Source organism: Lineus longissimus, chromosome 13, assembly GCF_910592395.1.
Source record: "Lineus longissimus chromosome 13, tnLinLong1.2, whole genome shotgun sequence".
In the NCBI taxonomy this organism is placed as follows: domain Eukaryota; kingdom Metazoa; phylum Nemertea; class Pilidiophora; order Heteronemertea; family Lineidae; genus Lineus; species Lineus longissimus.
In genome coordinates this window covers 6,813,776-6,838,226 of record NC_088320.1, presented here as the reverse complement: position 1 = coordinate 6,838,226, position 24,451 = coordinate 6,813,776, and the positions used below count along the sequence as shown (strand labels likewise).

Genomic DNA, 24,451 nt, shown 5'->3' with positions numbered 1-24,451 from the left:
TGCAAGAAAAGCACTGATACCGAGATACTTAACATACTGTATTATATGTAGTTGTCTAATTTTTGGGAGATTGTGAACTGTCTTAATTCTGCCAGAAATATTATCGTTGACCACACTTACGTTCCAACAACGACACCATTTCTTACAAACAACAAATCTATAAACAGGAGGACATCTTGCGTGCAAAGTATAACATGCTTTCACTAAACGTGCTTGTTTTAGAAACGCTGCAACAAGAAAAAATCTAGACTTCAGTGAGACATGAATGATTACTCGATTGAATACATGTGATTTTATTATTGAATCCTTTGTTACAATTGTTATAAAACTGCATCGTTACTTCTGCCGACACAATAGGTGCTTCTTACAGGAAATCAATTGCACGAGTTCATCAGGTTTAGCAGTGCAATATTCAGAAGAGCAGGATCATTTGTGATCAAACTCGACATAATTCAACACTCGACATTGCCGAGTTGACCAATGAATATACCGTAGTTTCTCGCAGAGCTCGCCGTCTGATCCAGGCCAGTTTTGAAATTTTTGGTAAGTCCAGCGAAATTGTCTAACAATAGCGATGATGTCCATTTTACTCCAACAATAGACATCGATGACCCGAACTATTAAGCCACCTGCGCGTTACGGGATTATATAAATATTGCACGTCAACCGATAGAATAGTCAACATTATTTGTCTGGTAAAACATTATTTCACGAGGCTTACCCACTCAGTTATGTCAGTCCTGGAGGTTATCTGGCGTTTGCAAACAATGCTGAAACATGTTTCATTGTTCATGCGTTGTCAAAACTTCAGAACATTGGACCAGTTGACAATCCAGTTTGCAATCGTTGAATGCTCACGACGGATGATACGTTGCTTCGTAAATGAGGGAAGGCAGATGCATTATTTCAATGGCAACTTGCCATTCCTTTCACCGAAATATTTATACATTTTATCTGATGAAGCAAAGAACAAATTTGCTTATTCCTAATAATCATGCTTTTCGTCTAAAAACTGTTGATCATCTTCCTTGTCACTCTGTTCAATTTCAGCTAATTGTCCAAGTTCTACTTGTTGACCTTTTCATTGTCGTCAATAATTGAGCTGACGGCTATCTCCAGCTCCAAAAGTGCGCACAGCATCAGCACTGATCCTCTCATCCCAAGACAAGCTGATCATTTTCATGACCTCTCGAAGTTCGATTTGGGGACTTTCCCAATCATCCACGATGTGACCGATTTTCGAGGCTTTCCAGATGGCACGTAGTTGACATTTACAAGCTTTCTAGGACTTTTAGAAGCTCAATGTACACCCGTACACTGCCGGACGGTAGCAAAAGCCTTTTCGTGCGGGTAATCGTGTTAGTTGTAACCTACGCAAATACCTGGAAAAATGCCTCGATGAGTCTATGTCAACTTTGCGGACAATAACAATGGGCGAGATTTTAATTATGAAGATCGCGAAATATCTTATTATGATTAACCACATTTGCGCCTTGTTCCTGATGTCTAGATTGATTCGTGGGGAAGGTAGATACCAGTGTACCCTCAGAAACCAGACATTACGTTTACAGCCCCTTGAAGATAAAATAATTCGTACAGCTCTAAAAGGCTTTTGGAGCAGTATACTAAGATTTGGTCTGATAGTCCTGAGATCAGCAAATCATTTGTGCGAGCGTCTAGTCACGAGAGAAAAGAAGGGTACGGAATGTTGCTTTTGGATACTAGATAGTTCGCCTACAAATGTATTTTTTTCGAACAAATAGCTTTTTCAAAACTCAAAATTGACTTAAAAATAACGAGTTTATAACTATTTAGTTTGACCAGTGTTGGTCCTATTGCTGGCTCCTTCGTTTGATTTAACCCGTCAATTGTCTGAGAGCCAATGCTCCATTGTAATGTTCGACTATCTGTACATGGTCTAGGCTCACGGAACAATAGGCCCAATCTTGGGAGGACCTGATTTTTTCGAATTTGCTTCTTAAGGCAGACGTTACATAGACGTTCACTTTTCACTCCTCGCGCCTCATTTTTCACGGGTCGTTGGTGAAACCAAGAATTAACAAGGTATTTTCAATGAGCCCTGTTACATAGGCTTTCATTTTGTACGTGAACTAAACTTCGACGTATATGCCAGAGATCAAAATCGGGCTTAGCTTTTAAATTCGCGAGAACAACATTCCGGGCGCAGAATAAGAATGTCGCTATCGTAACAAGTGAGATGCTTACTTTTACATGGAACAAAACTTCCCGCAAATAGTTCTTCTGACTTATTGACATCAGTGACCAGAAAATCCTGTCAACTGAGAATAAGTGAAGATGAGTCTTAGTTCTTAAATTGGATCTAGGTGGCAGCGCTGCATGGAGTAGGTTAAGCCACCTGGGAGCCTGTAGCTGACCTAAAATAACTTTGCTTGCATGAGATCTCGGGCGAAAGATGCCATTTGGAAGTAACCTTCATTTACAAATGTCGTATTTTAACTCGACCTTGTTAATATTGTAGACCATGGCCTCCTGCAATGCTATTCATTTTTTAAGTCGAAGCGAGTGCTTCCTTTGACCGAAGTAGACGACAAGCTATTTCATACTTCACGCAGTAAAACTGAATGCGCAGCGTTCTGTCCGATTTTAGGAGAGACAACTGCCTCTATGCTGTTTTCACCAGACATAGATAAAACAAATAAGCTGCTGTGTAGAGCTATTACCTCAGCTGAATGTGTCCGCATGAAACATGTCAATCACGGCCAAACACGAGAGATTGCGCCGTCTACAGTCTATAATTATGAAATACGACAATTTCCTCAGAGTTGCAAGCAAATATACTTGGATTCCAAATGTCCTGAAACCCTCAGAGATGGGGAAAACAGGATATACCCAATTCAACCCGAGTTTGGGATACTGATTTATTGTCATTTTGGAGCAAATGCATCCGAATGTAAAGAGTATGTTACAGTAAATCATCAGAATTATGCATTGTCTGAAAAATATCACCTCAACGGCAACCTTTGGAACAAAAGAGGGTTTACTTCTTACAGTAAAATTCGGTTCAAACCAGAGGTGAGTATGGGGTATTCTTCGCTGCCCTTCCATTGCAAACAGACTATATTCTGATTTCCGTTTTGTAACTTGCTGAGAACCTACTTGCGGTTACCCACGTCGAAAGATCCTCACAGGAATTTTGTAAATATTAAACATGTCAAAGTATCCAAAACCGCATAAAACCTAAAGTAATAAACTTAAAATATAATATCATCGGAATTTTCGACTTTGGAATATCTAAGTATGCATAGCACAATCGTTTATTGTTGTTAACATGTTACGAGTGTAGTCTTGCGATTTTCCTTTAGAAGACAATAATGGGAACAAGCTATCAACAACTTAGCAACAAGTTCGCCCCAAAGCAGATTTTGAAACCGCAAATACAATTGGAATGTGATTATAGTGAATAGAGAGTGTTATAAATGTGACTCGTCAGTATCTGTTTTATTACGGACTTCTAAAAATATTCTTCAATTTTTGGAAAATGGAACTGGATGCGGAAGATACTCGATTTACAACATACAGCGACGGTGTAATCAAGTCAACTGAGTCCTGCTTTGATTGTCGTCCTCGTATTGGAATGCTGATGGTTGCAAATAGGTATAAACCTTCAACGTTTAAAATTGATTTGCGCGGAACCGACATAGCAGTCAGTGAGAAGGTAAGCAGTCGGGAAAGGATACCCGAACAAACCGTTTTTTCCCTTCAGATAAGACCAGCCAATCGACCTTTCCACCGAGTCTGGGATAATGAACGTCCTTTCTAAAACAAGTTTGCGCAAAACTACGAAAGCCTAGAAGGTTCATCTGCTTAATAAGCCAAACAAAGTAGTATATGTCACATGTGTGACGCGCGACAGGGAAAACTTTAACGCGTAAGCGGAACGTCGAGTCTGGATACGCAGTGTTTTTTGATAAGAAAGATGTATATTTTCAGACTAAATGGAAGGCCTATTGCAAACCAAGACATATCTCACCAATCTACCAGATTAAAAAGACGGCAAACAACCAAGTTGTTCGTGCTTCTTTGACAGGCGGTTATTGTTTTCTCCGGATTGATTGCCATGGCGTATTCGACAAGATAAAGCCTTCGATGATATGTCCATACCATCCTCCTGTAGCTGTTCTTATGGTCTAACGATAAACCGAAAGTTTTACAAAGATTGTGAAATTGACCAAACGATCATTAAGTTTGTATGTTCACAATTAGGCCGATTGCAAGTTTATTTTATTGGAGTAAATAGGCCCTAACAGATTGGTATGAAAACCCAGAAGGTTCATTTAAAAGCAAAATTCATCACTTAAACCTGGACTTGGTACGTTTGCGAAAGTATGGTTGATGTTTTCTTACTCGAAAATGCATTACTTTAATAAGGGTGCGTGCGTCGGTGTGTGTGTGGTGTTGGTGCCAGATTGTGGTAACACAGGTGACAAATGTTGTATGATTTCATATGATATAGGCTACTCTATCCATGCTTTAACGCAGTTTTTGTAAAATAATCAAGATGTTCTTAACTATTCAGTCATTTAAACATGTGCATGTATACAATCTCAGCTACGGAACCTGCCCTTGCTCCCATTATTCGAAGAACCCCTCCCCCCCCCCTAAGGTATTGTCCTCTACCATTATGAGTATCAACGGCCACCAATTGACAATTTACCCACCAACTGACAATTTACCCAACGTCTCACATCATAATTCCCAATTACCCGAATTCAGTAACGCTTGAAACACAGACGTAAAGGAGAAAAAACGATACAATCCTAAACAAACAGAATGTGTAAGCTGAACCCGTCAATCCAAATCCAAGTGTCGACAAAAGCGGTCATCTTGTGGTGGCTTTTAGTCGACAAACAGTTTTCTTTAAAAGTCGTTTAAAATGTGCCTGGATGTAGAAATTGTTAGCAGCAATCCCAAAGTGGCACTATATTCCATCGGCGGTGACTTAAGGCAGCTACTTTGTCATATTGTTAAAACCCACCGATAAAGAAGGACTACCATCGGAGTTTACTGTGGGGAGATAGAAGAATTTCACGGAGCCATGCTTTCAGTGTAAAGTCGGAAATTTTCAAAGCTATGCGCTAGCATTTTGGATTATCACTGGAGATACATGAAGTCAAAAACAGCTTCGCTCAATGAAACATTTCTCCGGTTACTTTGCAATGCAGCTGAATAAGCTTTAGATACACTTCAGCTGGGTTTTTATACGACATTTTACGATAGTTTTCTGATGAATATTGCAACGCGTCAACGTGTGATCAATACCATCGAATTGATTTTCACCAGTAAAAGTCAGTTCGTTTTTATAAACAATTTATGCATGTAGCGCTATCTACGGAGTGGAATAAAATAGCGTTACAGACATGTTTCGAAAATAACTTTTTCGTGTTTTTCCGTGTTATAAAAAAGTTTTAAGAAGGCTCAAACTAGGTAAAGTTCTATGAACATCTTTTGACAATAATAGGCCATTACACTTATGTCTCACACTAGGCCATTTTGCTCTGATTAAAATGAGACGTGCCAATTGTTAAAACTTTGCTTTCTGCCGTTGACAAACATCGGTGGTTTTGCTAAAACTTCGACGTTTTCTCGGTGTAATCGATTCATTATTAAACAGCTGTTTGTGTGGTGAAGCCCAGTGAATAACTAGACGCCCATTAATGGACGGTAATGGCCTCAGTCTTCGAATGCCGGACTGCCGTCGTGCATTCATCCGTTTTTGTACGCTTTACAAAAATCAAGTAATTTTTTTCTTCCACAAGGCCGACCCGTCCACCAGCCACAGTACAACGAGTTGCCCATATACCAGTTAATGGAAATCCAAATTTGCCAATTGACGCTAAACTGTCGCATTATCGGTTCTTAGTAAGAATAATAAGGACAATATGATATATCGAGAATAGATCTAGCAAGCAAATTGAAAAGTGATTTGCGTAGATTTGACCTGCGTTATGGATTCATTTTTCCAATGGTGTACTTGTTCTGGACAGGATAAGTTCAGTATAACGGTTTTCAGCTGTGCCCTATATCGCGGTGCTCTCTTTCAAACGCCGTGATATATGAGCACTCTGTTTCGCACTCCCTCAAGAATGAGATTAATTAGCACTAAGCATTGGATACTTTGGAATGTACCATCTTGATTAGTAGGGCCACGACATCCATAAAATGAGTTACAACCTTTTCTTTAATTGGAAATTTTCGGACGCAAATAGTGAATTGTATAGGGGCATATTGATGAGGGGCAATATCACTGCTATCAATTAAAGTTCGGCCATCGAGGCAACGAAACTTACTGCGCTAACTATAGGTTGATTTCGTGGCTTCGCTAACGGACTTGGACGGCCATGAATGACGGACGACAATGGTCGATGGACGCCATGGTATTGCGCACGTGAGCTCCCCATGGGCTTAAAACTATGCCGGATAATCCAGAAGGTTTTTCAGAAGAAGACAATCACCAGAGCCCGGTTGTTCAAAAGCTCTAAAGCCACGTTATACCTAACGGGCAACGTTAAGTATCCTCAAGGACGTTATCTCTTTCAGTTAAACCCACTGAAATGTTCACGTTAAGACTTAACGTCTCCGTTAAAGCTAACGTGGTTTTGAACAACTCATATACAATCGGAACAGGAATAATTGCCTGCCGTGAGAACGTTCTGCCTTGTGATGTATCAATGTGAATGAACACCAATTTAAACAATTCGTCAAACCTCATGCTCTCAGAACCCAGGAAATAGACAAAAATGGAACAACGCATGTTAGCTAAAACGTAGGGCATCGCCTTGTCGCGTGACTGATTGAACATTAATCATGGGTAAATGGTGTCGAACGTGTCATCATCCAAAGCGACGATCATTTAATTTACGAATGCTGTAAATCATATGGTCGTGGAATACAAATGCACGTTTCATCTAAGAACATTAATCTATTTTCCTGCAAACAAGCTACACCATTTACAGAGTAGTTGAAAAACTAAATCAGTCTGTTTGTTTTCTTCAACCAATTTATCTTTTATAGTTTAGGGCTGGGGGTGCCATAGGAATCTGCAATTCAGTATCAGCGCAGTCAGGCCCTTGGCCGGATACGCTTGTACCACCTAGGGTCGGGCAAACAAACCATCTTTACAATAGATCTTCACGGTCAGCGGCGCCAGACAATGCCTCTCGACCGTGAACATCTATTGTAACGATGGTGTGTTTTCCCGACCGTATAGGCGGTACAAGCGTATCTGGGGGCATATTGCTTGAATCATTAAGAAAGATGCTTTGCATCGAGCTTGGACTTCATCGCAGACAAATCTCTTCGATGCTCATTTGACCTGCTGGAATTGTTTCCTCACGTCGAATACATTCTAATGCGGAGATGTGTGCTCTGTCAACCTAGCAAGAGAGAAACATGAGAAAGGGAACCAGCGGAGAGAGGAGAATGATTTGGCTTTGGTCACCTCATGAATAGCAACAGCATCAAAAGTGAAGTGGCCGGCCGGGTCAGTCGTTTCCAATGCCAATGTCCCGCGTGATTTTTTATTGAGAGGACAGAGATATGAGATGACTTGCAAAGGATATTCGTGAAATTGGTCTTATTTGTTTGGTCCAGCAGACAAGTTCTAATATAATATTGTATTATTGGCCGTAGTCTCGCTTATTGTCGAGTTGCACTAAAAGAGTAGCGCTTAAGCGGATATTGCATCTGGCCGACTTAGAAGAAGACCTTCGAGAGAGGGAAAACTACTTGTTTGAGAAGTCATGTCAACATGAATAAGCGCGTAATAGTTCTACATGTTTATTGTTTCGCTTGTTTGACATCCAGTAGGACAAACGTAGAACATAATTTTGACGGATATTACATCTGACAGAGTTTATTGATACGGTATTTTATTTCATGGGTTGTATCGAATTCAATACTCTATCAGCAAATAATACTTCTCAAATCTCACGAGTACCTACACTCTTAAAATTAAGTTGTAAAAATAACTATTTTTTAGTAAATTTTAACTAATTTCGATAGTTGCTATTGCACCGACTAAAACATTAGTTATTTTTACTAATTTGAAATAGTTAAAAAAACAACTAAAAAAATAGTAAATTTTCAACCATTAATATAGTTATTTTCTACTACTTTTTTAACTACTAGTTAGTTTATCTGACGTAATAACTAATTTTGTCAGTAAGCTGGAGTGCAGCTGTTTCCTCTGTTTTTACAAAGTACAAACGAAACGCACAGTAAAGGTGTAATTTTCCTCCTCAAGAAATCCTCTACGACCCCCATGTACCATGTTATTATAGAAGACGCGCCAACGAGAGAGAAAAAAGCACTTGGGAAAAGCCGTGTCCTCTAATGAATATTCTAAGAGTCAATTCTACGTGTTGAACCAACTGATAAGTATTTATATTGCCACTGTAGTTTCTCCAAGTGTATTGTTCTTGTCAGCAAAGTGACAGTGATGTACATATGCTTTGACGGATATTAACCGCTGACATATTTAGATTCTAAAAAGTCCGACGTACATAGTTGACGAACCGCTTCCAGACTATTAATTGGGGAGGAAATTTATAAGTTAAACGTGAGTTTGTTTTTAATGGTAATTATCGCCCGGCAAATAAATATCGCATTATCATGTATTCCCATGAACTCGCCATATTTACGGAAGAAAACGATCTCATTATGGCGCAGGAATATCACCAAGGGACGGGAAAACTCGGAAAAAAGTACCTGCGGTTTAGACGTTTAGACTATGTCTCATGAAATTAAATCAGTTGCATATGGTAGCTAATTCGATTCACCAAATGTGCGGTAGTCAAAACAATTTGGGCAAGATTATTTCAGATTTATTAGTGAAGCCCGAACATCCCCAATAAGATTATCTAATTATTGGAGCTTAGATATAGTGTAAATTTAAAAATACAATTTTTGCCTGATTATTCTGTAGTTTTCTTATAAGGTGGATAAGAACAATATATACATGTACATTTGGATTCAATCTTAGCTTATAATAATATTAACGGGATTTTCGACCAGTGAAGTACTGTCACATTTTCTTCAAATTAATGACCCAAAACTACTTATTTCTCTTCAACATGTTTATCGTATAAGAAACGTTATTTCTAGTTCTCTGTTCGTTACAGCATTTCATTTATTTCTGTCTAATTTTTCATTACAGTGCACGTTGTGAATTTGTCGGATTCGCTTAGTGCAATAAACAAGACATAAGTTGATCAAAGCTTCATCCATTAGTTCAAGAGAGTTTTACACTTATATATATACTATATACAAACGGTGCTTTGAAATGCCAGAAGATGTAAAGTTCATAAGATACCTTTGAAATGTCACTCTGGAGGAAATGGGTTAAATATCAGTGAGCAGTGTGAGAGTAACAATTTGTGAAGTAAGGCTAATTATATTTTCTTCCGCACACCTGGGTTCCTTATTTATATGTAGTCAAAGGAAAATAGGAATGAATACATCAGATATCATGATCAAAATACAATATGAATGCAAGCCGCACCTGTGTCTTCGAATCTATGTGCTGACACAATTATATGAGCTTCAAAGAGGCATTTTAGGTGGCCTTGGCTGGCCTTTGTGTGATCTGTTATGTATTTGGCCGGTAGCATCGTCCGTAAAACTGGGTAATGTCAACTAATCAATCGGACTCGTGCACCTACTTTATGTCAAACTATTCCACTTCTGTAAAGGACAGGTTCCGCATGTGCGACCGCTGCAACCAATAACTACATACTCGCGAGACATGGCAAATAAAAAAAGCGACCGCGATTCATTTTTCATTTTCTAGCTTTTGATAAATTGCGATCGTCTTGGCAAACATGACGGGTAATTTGCTGGCTAAGGGGATCTCCAGACAGCGTAAATCCTTCGCCTAAGTCGATCGATCATAATCGTTTCGCAAGAAATCGTCGTTTTTGCCCTGTTCCATACCACGACAAACCTGAACCAATCTATCAAGTTTATTGATTAAGCATGACGGACTGAAAAAGTTTACAATAGATGATGCGAGCCACGTGCTTGAGAAAAAGCCGTTAGCCATTAATTTATTATACGTTTTAGTTTTGTTTGTTTGTTTATATTGAGTCAAGACACTGTTGGTATCAGTAATAAGAGATACATGCGCTGGACGTGTGGTTCGTTTTGTGGATTACAGTGATAGCTTGCTGATGCCGGCATGTGTAATCGCATGGCAGTCATACACTCGCAGGAGATTCATTCAATGGAACAAAAATCTGTTTTCTATTTCGATAATCTAACGTGATTCATCAACAAGCATTTATATCACAGGTACAGATAACTAAGACACATATATTCTTCAAAAAAGACTACTCCGGATGTCACCGCATGGTTCAGTATTTGAACTAGTCGCCGAGCAAACACGTGAACAAACTTAATGGTTATTTGAGTTGCAAAATGTAGTTGCTTTGTTAGAATAGTGGTGCTGACAGAATTCACTTGATAATGACATTAAACACATCACGACCCTCAATATACCACAACCATCACATTCAATTGGTATTCCCCCCGATCTCCTTGTAATAGCATTCATTGATGGCTATCAGACTATAATTGATCTCTATATTCCCAGTTGCAGACACTTTTGGCTTACTTCAAATTTAGATTGCTCTTGAGCGGCGAAGCGATAAGGATCGCTGCTCATCACGAGATATAGTCATCGAGATGGATTCTTCTTTCACTAAGGTGAAAGGGTGAACAGAAATCTGCGGATATGATTTTAATACGAGATCGATTTCTTACTTTCATTCTTCCTGCATTGATCCTTTTTTGGCAGTCAAACTTGCACGTCAGATGTATCTACTCTCTAGTAATCTATTCGCAGCAGTCAGTGGAGTAAAACATGCGAGCTGGATTTTAGATAATGATATCTGTAATTGGAAATAGGAATTGCTGTTGTTAATAAGTCGACGAACATATTCACATGTCGGGTAACTAAATGTGGTTGTCGCAATTGGAAATGATCATCAAAGATGAGGGTTTATTAGACACCGGCTCGATACGTTGAACAGATCAGCCATAAGAAACAACTGGAGAGAAACGAATAGGTCAGAATTTGAATATCGAATTAAGGACATTCCATTTAATCATATCAGTTTGTTTCGGTAGATCAGATAATTGATTTTACACCAGGTCGTCAGCGCATAACTAGTCATATATTGTTCGTTAAATGAAGCACTCTACGTTATTGGAAAATGAATTTTTAATGGCACAGTTTGCATACTGTATATCAATGGATGATATCATGTATTTATACAGGTCGTCCTCGTGAATACCGGTATCGGGTGCCATTTTGAGGAGGCCTCTTGGGGTGCCATACATTGCATGTATTATAATTGGCTATTTATACTCCATGAACAGTGTTATTCAAATGTTATTGTATGCACAAGATGTCACAGTCATTGACTAGATACCTGTAAGCCACACCAGCGGGTATTTCTAATGTTTTGTTAGTCAATGTTCCAGGGCGGTATGGGAAGCGGCGCTTTGCAGATTGTGTATGACAAGTCACAATAAAGGCGGGACGAGGGCCTACTTAGTCCTACTGGTACCCTTTTGTGGACCTCCGAAATGTATGGTCCTACTTTTATAGTACAGAAAGGATACGCTACCGGTGTATTAAAGTCACTCGCCAATTCAACCACCCCCCCCCCCTGCTCCTGCATATAGCCCCCCTCCCCCCCCCCCCCCCTTTCAACTAGATATCGTAACAAGTCTTATCGAACATCTTCTTCGAATTCATACAAATGGACATTGGCTATACCTTTAAAACTACACTTTTTCACTTCGTTTCCTGGTTGAGACCACTTTATTATCATTTTGAAACCACGGGGGCCCATAGTGGGAGACAAACAATATAACCATTGCTTCACTAATCATCACATTCAGAGGGTACCGCCTGCGGACCTGAGGCAATAGCAAATAACAATGTTTTGTAGTTAAAAGAATTCAATAGACCTTGTCAATCATTCACTGTAGTAAATGAGATATAGATTTAAACGAACTTACCAACGTAGGTAACAGATTATCGACGTGTCACAATCTTAGGACAAATCTAGTTCGAATTGTCTCAGGATAGGCTAAAGAGGAAACAAATGAAACGGTATTTACATGCATAGTACCCAGTTCATTTGATAAATGTGTCGGTAATGGTTGGCATTGGACATGTTTGGAATGGGCCACTGTTGAAAAGAGTGTTTGTTCCCTTAGTGGGTTGCATTGGCTTTTATATTTCTCTCTTGGTTTTTTTCATCTTTTGTTGATTAGGAATAGCATGTCGTAACATAAGGCAGCAAACAAAGAAATATGTTCGTGTTGGAGTTTTATGAAAATCTAGTGTATCGTTTTTTTTTCTTTGGGATGTTTACAATAAGTATTCTTTTGTTAGCCCGGTGAAAAATCAGGCGATCACTTCTTAACACTCTTTTTTGTATGGGTACTCTTGAGTTCCCTTGAATAAGTATTTCTTTCGGGCATCCTTGTCAAGGCGTGTTGTGTGATACTGATACGAGTGCGATATGGCCCTGGGGTAGACGCTTAAACGAGGCCCTGACAACTTTAATTTTTCAAACTATAATCTCATCAGTTTTGTAAACACAGTCAGTCGATTTTAATAACAAACTGACACATTTTCAGGACACCTGTCAACGTGGTGACATTCGCAATAATCACTTTATAATTTTTAATGCTTGACAGAAAACTGACTTTTGTTTTGGTTATAAGCTGTCTTGAATTAAATTTGTGTCGTCAAATTTTCTTTAGATACTATCTGCAACACTACTTTGTCTTTTTAAATTATCAATAATGTCATTATCTAATTGGTTAGATTACTTACACCAGTCCTGACACACATGCAGGCTTGTTTTTTTTATACGGAACGAACCTTATTGGGATTTTTGACCAGGGCCAAACGCGCCCGTGAGTACATAATGATATGTGTTTGTTAGCCACAGATTAAACCGGGGGAGCATTTTTCAACATGTCATACAAGTCTTCTTTGAAGAACATTATCACCATATGAACATAACAATATTTCGTTGAAATGTTCCAACTTACCCATTTTTCTTCCAACTTTGTAAAATAACTGTTTCCTTCCCAAGGAGAGGCCAGCATGGCAGACAGAAAGGACCACTATGTTCTCGGCAGTCTGGGGAATTGATTCTTCCAGGGTGTACAGTCCTTCCAGAAAGTAAATGTCCACAGTTTTTTTTATAAATGACAGAGAGAGAATCATATAATTGAATGTGGTTTTCAGCAGAGAATGGTATATCTAGTTGGTCATATATATGTTGTATTTGGTCCCAACTACTCCTGTCTCTTCATAATTATGTAACAGCCAATTTAAAAATGTCCAAAGAGTAACTTTTTTGTTTTATTTTATTATCGTTCTTTTAGGTTCTATTAGGTGCATCCAAATACAATAGATATATGACCAACTAAATATACCATACTCTGCTGAAAAACGCATTTAAATATCTTATCTTATCTCTGTGATATTTTTTAAAAAGGTGGACATTTACTTTCTGGAAGGACTGTGCACGTATATTAAATCGCACCCGCTGAATAGAATGATATTGCGCATTAGCAAACTAGCGATCAGTCGGTGCGCAACTCAATACGGTGTGGCGAATTAAAACGGACTGAAGCTGGAGAATCAGGGAGACAATCGCGGAACGAGAAGAAGGTAAAAATGCAGGCTGCATGCATAACCTTTACAGCCCCCTGAAGATAAAACCTTTCGTACAGCTCTAAAACGCTATTTGGAGAGGTACGCATTATCAAGATTTTGTCTTATAATCATAAGATAAGCAAATCAGTTATTTGATCGTCCAGTCACCAAAGAAAAAGGATACAACATTTTGCTGCAATGCTTTTGGAAACTAGACAGTTCGCCTACAAATGTATTTTTCAAACAAATAGCTTTTTAAAAATTCGAAATTGACTGAAAAATAACGAGTTTATTACTAATCATTTAGTTTGACCAGTGTTGGTCATATCGCGCGCTGTCCATTGTTTGATCTAACTCGGCCATTGTCCGAGAGCTGATACCTCATTTTAATTGGACTTTGAAATTTAGAGGAAAACCATTTGACTGTGAAGTTCCTGCATAATCATTACATGTAGGCATAAGCATTTCTTGAGAAAAAACTAACGTTTAACAGTTTTGACGATGAAACATAAACAATTCCAGTGAATACCTGGGATTTCAGCTGGTGCCGTCAACACGGAATGATAAAATCAATCGATGCAATGCACGGAATGATAAAATCACTGCTTATCCACGTTGCATTTTGTTTTAAATTTCTTTAAAATGACCAGTAAACATTTCCGATTTTTGTAACAATTATATTACTTATGACGATGATTTTCCCCTGTTTGATATTAATCGTCAATCTATCCAGGAGAGCGGCTGTAAGTTTATTGAATCTAACCCCGGTGTAATGTTTTTGAGTGTTTCTGTTTTTGAGTGTTTCCCCTCATTGTTTGGGAACGCTCAAAAATAGATTGACAAGTTTTTCTGTGTATCCCCTCTATTGAAAAGTCGTGGTCTCTCTAGCTGCCTATTGTTTGGAAACACTGACACATGGGAAACAACCACAGATGTTACACCGGGTCAATATTTATTTCTGTAGTTGCACAATGTTGGCGTCTAATCAAATCGATTAACCGGACGGCCGGATATGACAGTGACAATAGGCACAGTTGTTTTACAATGTAGTGGTCTCGACCAGCGTGAGGTCATCAGTACGAAACAAGATAAATTAAAACGGATCCAGATAAAATCATTTTATTTGAGACTTAGTAAAATATTGTTCTGTTTCGCTGGCATGCAGGTGTACATTATTGACAATATCTTGTTAAGCTTGAATATGCCTATACTCTAGTTTCTAAGACCCGTTCTCGATGTTCCATTCAATATTTTATATTATCAAGCATGAATCTCTAATCAAAACTTGATATAATGCTCATTGTTCTTTGAAAGGAAGAATGCCGCTTGGCGTAATCACGTATTACCTGAAAAGAATCAAAAATAGCCGTGAAACAACCGGCATGAGAGAGTGAACGCAAAACGCAAAATCCACTTGTCAATCATATCAAAAAGTCAGAAAAAACACAAGCTATTTCATCAGAAAATTTCTGAATGAAACAATGAACGTATAACATGTAACTGAAGCCGAGTGGTTTCCGTCAAATCGATCAATGCGTTGGCGACATTTCTCACCCGTATCGTTAGCTTAAGTCAATATCGATGTATCATGTTGATGGTAAATTGTAAACTAATGCGAATAATACGAGCGAGGATAAGTAGACGTGTTAAGATGTCAACGCGTCTATTTACATTATAGCATTGTATGTATCAACGCGGCCGGTGGAGGGAAAAAATACGATCGGGTCGAGAATTCATAAATTTGATTCTTAGTATTGTTTTCCTCGTTATTACCGACAATGGATTGAGAGAAAATACCGTTGTCTAATTTATATATGTCTAATTTACCCGCATTCATACCTTAAGAATCAAATCAAGAGATCGCTTGACGATCGTGTGACGAGAAGCACCTGTCGCCGCATCTACAAACGGCACAGCTGTAACTCCTGGATAGCGAAAAAAATAAAATCCATTTAACCTTTTCATTCCAGTTCGCGAGAAAAGCACCATACCTGCCAACTCTCCCATCTCCTAAAAATGTGTGTGGAACGGTAACAAGTTCATCGTTGTTCATCGTTGTTCATAAATCTTTCTGATTTTTTATTGTCAGACCATATTTTTTCGTTAACGAAGGCCAAATCATTTTTTTTTTTTAACTAGCGCCAAACATATCAGGAAAGAAGATAAGCGCCAGTCGTGTACCTCTGAGGCCGTGGTACACTATTAACATGTTCGATAAAGTAGCAATGCATGACCTATTAGGTGTTACGCACGTCTTTATTGCTAACCAAAAGTATATACCTGCAGTTATAGCAAACGTCCAACCAACAACAAACATCGCACATGTCCATTATCTAAATTTCAAACATGAAAATTGAGGACGAACCGATATCTAGAAACGCTCTTCAAAATGGAAATCGGTAAATAGAATATTCTTTAAATAAATTATTGCCACGGCGACTGAATGGCTTATCATGCTATCTCGAGAGGTTATTTGCTAAAGCAACGGATGGATATTTAATAGTTTGTGTCCAGTGAGATGCTATTTTACTATTCATGGTGAGGTGCGCACTTAATCCATATGGGTAAGTTCAAATGTGAAAGAAAGACTGAGATACTTCAAGTACAGATGCCCGTTTGGGATAGGAGACTTGAGTAAATTTACATCAATTATTTACTTTTTAGAGAAAGGAGAGGGGACCCTCTTTTTATTCGCAGCCGCAGTTCATTTAGGACGGAAACTTTTTGCCGGTCTTTTTTTAATCGTGTCACTTACAGCTGGAACGCCCTGCCCATGCGCGCGCGTTGTGCGGCGAGTCTTAATGTGTTCAGGCGCTCTGTCGGTGTTTACTACAATGAGCTGTTGACGGGGCGCTTTGACCCGGACAATGCGTGCACATGGGTTGGGCGTTGCAGATGTGCTAACTGTAGATTTTAAATCTCTCTGTGCCTGTTTTTTTTTTTTAAAGTCCAATATTGATTGATTTTTATCATTTTATGTATTAATTTTTAGGGGACCCCTATTATGGGTCTATGATCACTCTGGGTGTCCCTATTGAGTGCCATCATTGTGTTCCTTCGTTAGTTTGTATTTTTATTGTTTATGTTCTGTACTCTTGTATATTGGTGCTCAATAAACTTATACAGTATTAATTAATTAAAAAATCAACCTGGCCTAAATAGGAGGTACAACATCTTGACGCCAACCACGCCAAACGAATTCATTGGAACGAAAAAGATGCCAATAATGAGATCAAATAGACATCTTGTTTCTAGTGTCTCACGAATCGGTATTCATTGCATGTATTACGAGGTTGTTGTTATTATTTGATGTGACTGCCAACCAACCGCTGAACTAGGAAATTAAGATGGTATCCTGTTGTAAGTCCCGTTTCGTGCCCAGTGGCCTTCATACAAGCTGATAAAAACAACATGTTCCAATAACCGCCGAAGCGTTATCTAGATATGAAAGAGCATCTACATTAAACATGTCTGATATCCTTTAATATTGAACCACTACCAATTTCCGAGTGTCTCGCGTCGTCGGTGAAGCCCCTGATTGATTTTCGATCAAGTGACATGTTCTTTGAACAGAGTACACCGTAAGAAATAATGCATCATGCTGGTCTACGAGAGAGTAAAGAAATAGTTAAGTAACAAATCAACATAAGAGAAATATCGCAAAATAGCGACACATTCGATTACAGTCTTAAAACACGCCACTCTCGACCTAACATCTGAAAGCACACTCAACGTAACCATAAGCCTCAACGTAGCCATAAGCCCATTAATAAACAATAGGATTATGACTTTTTCTCAAAGGGGAATAAAGTCACACCACCACCGCCAGACCAAAGCAATACAGACTCACCTAACAAAGTAAATTTACCCTACTCGGCATCAATTTCCAGGGCAAGTGATTGTTTGCTTTGGGAAAATATTTGCAAAGCCGCCAAGCCGATATCTCGAGGCGAAATGTCCGGCAACTGACACGCGCTATCGCGGCTTCGAAGCGATAAAATTAACAACAAACCTCGTCTAATCTGCCGCCGTATTTATCACGGAAGACGTCTTTATTCAAACGTGACAGCGATTCTGTGATATAGCATCACTGTTTGAGGTGCAGAGTCTGTCTGGCGCCAGAAAAAGTGATCCTCGCGATGATATGTCTGCACATTTTGCGCAGTTATTCACATGCCGATATGTGATGGATGTCAGCGATTGGCATCCAGGCGCCTTCAGTGTCCTCGCCAATGGAAAATTGCTGGAGGACCACACATCCTCGACATGGCATGTGCCAAGATAGTACTGGAAATTTGCATGCAAAATTTGATCTGTTTATCATGTCGACCCAACTTTTATCAACTCAGATTTTAGTGTCCCAATTAGCTCAGACGCAATATCGCGGAGCGCTGTTGGAACGGTCCATAGAAAAAACGATTAAGGCATTGCGGTCAACACAAATAAACAGCCCTTGAGGTTTTTAGGAAAAAATAAAAAATCTCTACCTCCAAAAGGTTTTCTATTCCCAATAACGTTGAGGATTGCATATTTGTGCTAGCCGACAATTTTTTTATTAAATCGAGAAGAAACTTTAGTTTTAGGAGCGTATGGCCTTGAGCGTGTTTTGTTTGCTGATTCAAGCCCTACAGTTGCCACCGGGCCAGGATAAAGCCCGCGGATACGCGCTCTTGTCCGTGTGACTTAGAGTGTGCAACAAGCCATGCACTAAAAATAAAAGTGAAATTGATATTGCTCAAGGCGATGTCAATAAACGCAAAAAAACCCATATAATTTGCTGCCTTGAGCTGTTTTCACTTTTGATCAATGCATCGCTTGCGCTTAATGCACACAAGTCATGCGAGGAACATCTCAAGATTTATTCCTGTTTTTAACTCGGACTCAGAGTTCGGGCTAAGCAATATTCGTAGTTGGAGGCGAAATAACTAAATGAACGGCACAAATGACAATATGCTCAAAATCAGTCCACTCAGGGCTGCTGCTTTAAAAATATTACAAGGCCATAGCGACACGTCTTATCCAACAAAACATCGCTCATGCCGTTAGCACGATCTCACATGAGCTCTCGAGCGCCATGGGCTTTTAGCGGGTCTGGTTGAACAACTAAATATCCCTTCGGAGCCTCCTTGACACTTAGTGTGGATGTTTACTCTTACTTATCGGGCAGTTCCTCAGAAAATGACTCTTCCGGCAATATCACTTCGAATTACGGTCGAAAACAATTAAACACCCCTTCGGATTTTCCTTGACACTTATAATGAGGAAACATTTATTCATCAAGCAGTGACAGATTGCTGATGGCTCTTCCTGCAATATGATATTTATTTACTGTTGGCATCTATGCCGCTGACCTTGATAAAATATTTACCACATACGTTTGAATTATGTCTTGGACATGATGGCAACAAGATAACTTATTGAATGATGGACGACGGCTTCGGGTTAATGGCAAAAACCAAGGACAACAATTTTCCTTCAAGACCGCACTCCGTAGGAATGACTCGTTCATTGAAGCACTGCAAAAAGTCAGGAGCTTCACCTCACCAATAAGGATCAACCCCGTCCAGAAGTCTTCCCGTGCAACATGAGACAACCCAGTCAGGCAATATGATTTACACTTCTTATCAAAGGCATGCACCGCAATGTTGCCATGTCAAACCGGGTCAAGGTATTTTTTTCTTCCAGCCTTCAATCGTACATGGCCACGTAATCAGCTCCCAGTATTAGTTACGTGTCTATTGAGAAGTGACATGACAGGCCAGCCGTATGTTGTGACAGCCGCACATACAGGGAAGCTTATTCAGTGTGCCTCTTCTAAATCATTCATGGCTGCTTTTAAATCATTCGATGTCTCCAGTCAGTTGTGACTAGGTTGTCCGTTGACCCCCAACAACGTTTTCAGCCGACCTTTGAGACGTTTTTACATGTCAATAAAACGTAGGTGTTGTTTGGGATTCGATAAGGGTGTGGTCACCATATTCCTTTGCTTTAGTGATATATGAACTTGCAGATGACATGCATGAAAGAATCGTGCCGATTCGCGAACACCAAGTTACCAAAACATCAATCTCCCCGTCGTGTTTAATTTTCTCTCTTTGATATTGATGTTTGATTTCATTCCAATATGCAATGAGGAACCGGCGCGATTTATCCGCCGCGTGGCGCTGCAATCGATCATACCAAAACTCTCCATTTCCAATGCATTATCATGTTATTTCTGAGCCCGAAAACGATCGCTTATTTTCGACCGATTTCGGCGACGTTTGCATCTTCCTGTTTTAAATCTATTGAGCTGTCAGTATCTTAAGATAATTTTGCGGAAAATATGCGCGATGCCAGTTATTGGGCACGTTTTCTGTTGTTGAAATCCTGTGCAAACATGTACGCAATGGTTTCCCGTGATTGACCTCATGCGACGTCAACAGACCAGAAAATGACGTCATGGCGTCAGAAGATACGATCGATTGTGGTGCCGCCACTGGCATTTATCTTAACGCCGGTTCCTCATTGGAGACTTCTTGTTTTTGAATAATCTCTAAATGGCTCTCAGTGTCAGCCTAAGTATTCTGATATGAATCAGTCATGTACTGGGAATGGTGTTTTTGTTGATGGAAGTGTCGGAGGGAATATGTTCAAGCTAGATTTGTCCACTTGGCCAATCCGATATTCCTAACGAAAATTTAAAAAGAACTCGAACTTGTTTGCAGGTTATCAGAGAGGGCTACTTTCTGGTATGCAAAGAATTTCCCCAAACGACCAATGAGTGTCACTTTACCTCAGCCAACGTGTTTGAGGTAAGTACGATATAGAATTCCAACGCCCCCGAGGCAACTGTAGAAACGTCAACTGTCAAAGACATCCTCTAAAAAACGCAAAGTTTTAATGTGCCAGTCATGTTAGCCAGCGCTAATGGTATGGCACATCCTAGAGCAATATTGAAATACCGGGTGGGCTACGAAAACATTAATCTCAGAAACGTTTATACTTTTTCATATGGATTTTTTCTACCCGTCATGTTGAGGAATTGCTGAGGGAGTTTTTCAGTCGTTTTTATTTCTCAATCCGTTTTCCTGTTTTGAGAGTCTTGGCCATTTTAGCAAAAGCTAATGAGTTGATCAAGATGTCCAAAGTTTAATTTTTGACAAGATGTGTCCATGTGGTATCGACGTCCTAAAGGAAAAACTTACGGGGGAAAGAAACGTTACGAGATCGACTGTTTGATAAAAGATTAAATACATCATGATTTCTTCGCGCTGTTCTCGCTATAGTGCGATTAAGTACTGATCTCTGAAACTAACATACGTAAGTAACATCTCTACTATAGCGACTTGAAAGGTATTTTTAAGGAAAAGCGCCCAATCAAAAAACGTATGTAAAAGGCTTAAAACTTCCATCATTTTAAGTTTGAGGATAATCCAATATGCGGAGCTAGAGAATTTGAAATTAGCTTATTCTATCAAAGCAATAATGCTTTGAAAAACCGATACAGCTAATAAGAACTTAATATCATAATGGTACAAGTGATATCATAAAAATATCCTAATAAGCTACTTCTAATAAAGCAAACTTCGTACGAGTAATACAATGCTCTTACCACACCTCAGTCGGTATCAAAGAACTTGATGCATCATCAAGTCATGCGCGAGTTTCTGATTGGAATCCGGCTGCAGGCCCTATTGTCCACATGTTCATCTGGCCGAGTCTAGCTGACCGATATGTGCTATATTTATAAACAGAAAATGAAAAGGTTTATTTTCACCGCAGGAGAAAATGTAAAAAGTAGGTCAAAACGTTGGTCGTGTGAGATCCCCTTTAACAGCGAACAACGAGAGCTTGAGCAAGGAATTCAAGACGAGTTTTTGCAGAGACTTTGAATTAAACAGAGTTACGTATGCAGATACGATTACAGTAAGTTGCAGCGCTGGGATGATTAAATATCTGTAAGCCACACCAGCGGGTATTTCTAATGTTTTGTTTGTCAATTTTCCAGGGGGGTATGGGAAGCGGCTCTTTTGCAGATTGTGCATGACACGTCACAATAAAGGTGGGACCAGGGCCTACTTAGTCCTACTGGTACCCTTGTGTGGACCTCCGAAATGTATGGTCCTGCTTTTATAGTACAGAAAGGAAAGGTTACTGATATTCATGAGGACATCCCGTATATTAACTGAGGATCTTGCAAGAATCTGTTGAAGAATGTGCATTTAAAGTTAGATGTGTACAAACTGAATAAGATATAAACTAAGAATCTTGCAATAGAATATTATCTGAATTTTCGACCAGCGTCCGAAGCGGCCGGTCGTTATGTTGAGATGAGACAAATGAGTTTTAAAATACCGATGTTGCCTTTAAAATGTTCAAGACGATAACAGAGTAAATGCCAATGTTTTTTTCAGGTAACTCTTTAGGTTATTAGCAAGATTATGAGATTTCTATAATAATGAAATTCCATTAATTTCGACACGACGGCCTAATAAACTGACAGTTTCTTTATTTCCAATTACTGAATTGCATTCGCCTGCAACCTTGCGAGAGGCTGTATTTGGCGGAAGATCCTGGTTTGCAGTAAACGAAATGGAGTTTTTTTATTGGGAATATCTTTTACTGAAAAAGCGAATAATGAAGGATTGGTTCTAGGCCAATCCATTTGAAATGAGATATCAGATGTTGTTAACGTCCTAATGCACGGAGTAATCCCCTGCATGAACGCTGGGGTGGAATAGCGATGAAATGTGTCTATGCGGTGTGCCCCAGAACGCATTCAACATGTGGCATGCTCTCTTTGTGACTCATAAATAAAGTGTAGTATCACCCCCTACTAGTATTTTTCCCGCAAAATATGTGCTTGCTCTCTACGAGTCTGTTACAACCATTGATTTCTTTGGCCCTTACAAATGATCAGAGCAGATCTAGACTAAACAAAAGGATGATCGTTTCGAATGAGTAGTTTCTATTGTATGCATGTCCCGCAAGTTTTTGAAATTGCAAACCATGTTTACATAAATCATTACTTAAAACAACCACGACTGCAAACAACCAACTAGCGGAATCGAATTTTCAAATTTACTCGACGTCTTTCTAATGCAATTTTCAAAGCAAATCAACTCCTCGCAGTTTTTAAACAGTCCAACGGCGATTTAATCACGCGCGCATTTATACGACGTCGAATATAAAGCGAATAGCCTTGTGCATTTTTCTGAAACACGTTTAGCAATATTGCGAAGTGGTTTGGTAAGGGGAATAACGTTGGCGAGTTTAACCCATTACCTTCACATGTTATTATGATAAGCCGATAAGATGGAACTAGGTTATCTTTAGTTTGTATACTTCGTATTAATTTCTAGGTACAAGTACATGTAATTAACATTTAAAAACTATGGTTATTGAGTATATCTTCAATAATTTTGCCAGTCTAGCAAAGTTATCAATGCCTCGACACGCCTTCATTGCTTTTATTAATGAATTATTCTCCCACACAGCTGTTTTCTTCATTTCGTAGTCCGTCGGGTAGGCGATGTAATTGGCTTGACTGGTAGAAAAAAAGTGGTGACCTGATCCACCTGACAGCTGAGGACAGCACCGCTGGCTGCCGCATCATCAACAGCGCATTGCTCAAATGGCCAAATGACTGGCGGGCGTGATGTTGCTGTGATTTTTAAGTCGAGTTCATCAACGGTATTAAGTTCAGTCAGATGGAAAAAAAAGTGTAGTGGGCATCATATTTGTTTCTGCCCCGGGCTTGGAGGGCACTACCCCAGCCCTAGGGTTGTGTTGTAAATTATGTGTTTATATTGCATTGTTTTTCTTTATTCCCACAGGATCCAAACACCAAAACCGTGGGTTTGGTTCTGCGATTACGCTGTGTTGCGCCCTCAGTTATCACGATCTAAGTGACATTTCAAAAACGACCTCTTCAGTCAATAAGTGCTGAATTGAAAGTATCTCATTCGAGCTTTTATTTAATGGCAGACTGCAACCGAAACTAACCTACCGTGATTCTAAGACCTCTCTAGTCAAGTGCTAAATTGAAAGTATCTAATTCGAGCATTTGTATAATGGCAGACTGCAACCGAAACTAGCCTACCGTTATTCGAAGATGCCGAGCGACAACAAATCAAACACTGCTATCCAAACTCGATGTTTTCCTAAAGAGAGAAGAAAACGTACATCATAATTGTTTTATTTTGCAAAATGATTTGGAGCATAAGTTGATAAATCCCGAGGTGAATTAGTATTAGATATATCGACATTTTGATTATATTCATCAACGATCTTTTAGTACCAATGACATAATCAACTGTAATCAGGCATGTATCAATTAAGCCGTCTTTAACGGTTCAATGTCATAAACAGTAACCGTAATCGGCGATCGTAGCTCCCTGCCATCAGTATCGAACCCAGCGGTTGCATGTTTTACCAGCAGACGAGAGAACTTTTTGACGCACACGGTAGCAATTATAATCGCAGGTAGCAGCCAATCGCTCGTCTGCGTGGCGCCTAAGATTTGGATCGGTGTCGTTTTCTTAAATTTATCTCTTCGTAACAAAAATCTACCAAGATAGGCTGATCCCGCTATTAAGTTAACTCATGTCAAAACAGGCACGAGGGGAGACATAAAGTACATTGCACTGACCCAGGCAGCGCAACGATTTCAGTGAAGAAGCAATGCTGTATCAGCGCAAACTAGATCAAGTCAATTTAACTCTGTAACGGCAAATTAGACCA

The 24,451-nt window shown here is 39.3% G+C and overlaps 1 protein-coding gene across 4 annotated transcripts in view; it reads right to left on the bottom strand.

Moving 5' to 3' along the window:
- The window catches only part of LOC135498030 (FMRFamide receptor-like), a 154,013-nt gene that overhangs the window by 85,924 nt on the left and 43,638 nt on the right, over positions 1-24,451 (bottom strand). For 3 of the 4 annotated variants that reach the window (XM_064788161.1, XM_064788159.1, XM_064788160.1), the window contains one exon: positions 23,811-23,871. The exons of the other annotated variant lie outside the window; for it this stretch is intronic. The gene's annotated coding sequence lies outside the window, so the exon portion shown is untranslated. The remainder of the gene's footprint in view (positions 1-23,810; positions 23,872-24,451) is intronic. 4 annotated transcript variants of the gene reach the window in all.